Genomic DNA, 3631 nt, shown 5'->3' with positions numbered 1-3631 from the left:
AGATCATCCAAAATGAAAATAAATAAGGAAACACAAGTTTTAAATGATACATTAAACAAGATGGACTTAAATGATATTTATAGGACATTCTAAAAACAGCAGAATACACATTTTTCTCAAGTGCTCATGGAACATTCTCCAGGATAGATCATATCTTGGGTCACAAATCTAGCCTTGGTAAATTTAAGAAAATTGAAATCATATCAAGTATGTTTTCCGACCACAACGCTATGAGACTAGATACCAATTACAGGAAAAGATCCGTAAAAAATACAAATACATGGAGGCTAAACAATACACTACTTAATAACGAAGTGATCACTGAAGAAATCAAAGAGGAAATCAAAAAATACTTAGAAACAAATAACAATGGAGACACGACGACACAAAATGTATGGGATGCAGCAAAAGCAGTTCTAAGAGGGAAGTTTATAGCAATACAATCTTACCTTAAGAAGCAGGAAACATCTCGAATAAACAACCTAACCTTACATCTAAAGGAGTTAGAGAAAGAAGAACAAAAATCCCCCAAAATTTAGCAGAAGGAAAGAAATCATAAAGATCAGATCAGAAATAAATGAAAAAGAAATGAAGGAAATGATAGCAAAGATCAATAAAATTAAAAGCTGTTTCTTTGAGAAGATAAACAAAATTGATAAACCAGAGCTGTGTGGATTAAAGGCTCTTGGTGCTCCAGCCAGGCATCAGGGCTCTGTGTCTGAGGTGGGAGAACCAACTTCAGGACACTGTTCCACAAGAGACCTCCCAGCTCCACGTAATATCAAACAGTGAAAATCTCCCAGAGATCTCCATCTCAACACCAAGACCCAGCTTCATTCAACGACCAGCAAGCTACAATGCTGGACACCCTATGCCCAAGAACTAGCAACACAGGACCACAGCCCCATCCATTAGCAGAGAGGCTGCCTAAAATCATAATAAGGCTACAGACACCCCAAAACACACCACCAGACGTAGACCTGACCACCAGAAAGACAAGGTCCAGCCTCATCCACCAGGACACAGGCACTAGTCCCCTCAACCAGGAAACCTACTCAACCCACTGAACCAACCTTAGCCACTGGGGACAGCCACCAAAAACAACGGGAACTACGAACCTGCAGCCTGCAAAAAGGAGACCCCAAACACAGTAAGATAAGCAAAATGAGAAGACAGAAAACACACAGCAGATGAAGGAACAAGGTAAAAACCCACCAGAACTAACAAACGAAGAGGAAATAAGCAGTCTACCTGAAAAAGAATTCAGAATAATGATAGTAAAGATGATCCAAAATCTTGGAAATAGAATAGACGAAATGCAAGAAACATTTAACAAGGACTAGAAGAACTAAAGAAGAAGCAAGCAATGATGACTAGCACAATAAATGAAATTAAAAATACTCTAGATGGGATCAATAACAGAATAACTGAGGCAGAAGAATGGATAAGTGACCTGGAAGATAAAATAGTGGAAATAACTACTGCATCAATGGTGAAAAACTGAAAGCATTTCCACTAAGATCAGGAACAAGACAAGGTTGCCCACTCTCACCACTCTTATTCAACATAGTTTTGGAAGTTCTAGCCACAGCAATCAGAGAAGAAAAAGAAATAAAAGGAATCCAAATAGGAAAAGAAGAAGTAAAGCTGTCACTGTTTGCAGATGACATGATACTATACATAGAGAATCCTAAGGAGGCTACCAGGAAACTACTAGAGCTAATCAATGAATTTGGTAAAGTAGCAGGATACAAAATTAATGCACAGAAATCTCTGGCATTCTTATACACTAATGATGAAAAATCTGAGAGTGAAATTAAGAAAACACTCCCATTTACCATTGCAACAAAAAGAATAAAATATCTAGGAATAAACCTACTTAAGGAGACAAAAGACCTGTATGCAGAAAATTATAAGACACTGATGAAAGAAATTAAAGATGATACACATCGATGGAGAGATATACCATGTTCTTGGATTGGAAGAATCAACATTGTGAAAATGACTCTACTACCCAAAGCAATCTACAGATTCAATGCAATCCCTATCAAACTACCACTGGCATTTTTTACAGAACTAGGAAAAAAAATTTCACAATTTGTATGGAAACACAAAAGACCCCGAATAGCCAAAGCAGTCTTGAGAACGAAAAATGGAGCTGGAGGAATCAGGCTCCCTGACTTCAGATTATACTACAAGGCTACAGTAATCAAGACAGTATGGTACTGGCACAAAAACAGAAATACAGATCAATGGAACAGGATAGAAATCCCAGAGATAAACCCACACACATATGGTCACCTTATCTTTGATAAAGGAGGGAAGGATATACAGTGGAGAAAAGATAGCCTCTTCAATAAGTGGTTCTGGGAAAACTGGACAGCTACATGTAAAAGTAGGAAATTAGAACACTCCCTAACCCCACACACAAGAATAAACTCAAAATGGGTTAAAGACCTAAATGTAAGGCCAGACACTATCAAACTCTTAGAGGAAAACATAGGCAGAACACTCTATGACATAAATCACAGCAAGATCCTTTTTGACCCATCTCCTAGAGAAATGGAAATAAAAACAAAAATAAACAAATGGGACCTAATGAAACTTAAAAGCTTTTGCACAGCAAAGGATACCATAAACCAGACCAAAAGACAACCCTCAGAGTGGGAGAAAATATTTGCAAATGAAGCAACTTACAAAGGATTAATGTCCAAAATTTACAAGAAGCTCATGCAGTTGAATGTGAAAAAAACAAACAACCCAATCCAAAAATGGGCAGAAGACCTAAATAGACATTTCTCCAAAGAAGATATACAGATTGCCAACAAACACATGAAAGAATGCTCAACATCATTAATCATTAGAGAAATGCAAATCAAAACTACAATGAGATATCATCTCACACCAGTCAGAATGGCCATCATCAAAAACTCTAGAAACAATAAATGCTGGAGAGGGTGTGGAGAAAAGAGAACACCTCTTGACTGCTGGTGGGAATGTAAATTGATACAGCCACTATGGAGAACCGTATGGAGGTTCCTTTAAAAACTACAAATAGAACTACCATACAACCCCGCAATCCAACTACTGGGCATATACCCTGAGAAACCCATAATTCAAAAAGTGTCATGTACCAAAATGTTCATTGCAGCTCTATTTACAATAGCCAGGATGTGGAAGCAACCTAAGTGTCCATCAACAGATGAATGGATAAAGAAGATGTGGCACATATATACAATGGAATATTACTCAGCCATAAAAAGAAATGAAACTGAGTTATTTGTAATGAGGTGGATAGACCTGGAGTCTGTCATACAGAGTGAAGTAAGTCAGAAGGAGAAAAACAAATACCGTATGCTAACACATATATATGGAATCTAAGAAAAAAAAATGTCATGAAGAGATTAGTGGTAGGACAGGAATAAAACACAGACCTACTAGAGCATGGACTTGAGGACATGGGGAGGGGGAAGGGTAAGCTGTGACGAAGTGAGAGAGTGGCAGGGACATATATGCACTACCAAATGTAAATTAGATAGCTAGTGGGAAGCTGCCGCATAGCACAGGGAGATCACCTCTGTGCTTTGTGACCACGAGAGGGGTGGGATAGGGACGGTGGGAGGGAGGGAGA

Source organism: Physeter macrocephalus, chromosome 2, assembly GCF_002837175.3.
Source record: "Physeter macrocephalus isolate SW-GA chromosome 2, ASM283717v5, whole genome shotgun sequence".
Lineage (NCBI taxonomy): Eukaryota > Metazoa > Chordata > Mammalia > Artiodactyla > Physeteridae > Physeter > Physeter macrocephalus.
Note: the sequence above shows the minus strand (reverse complement) of the source record.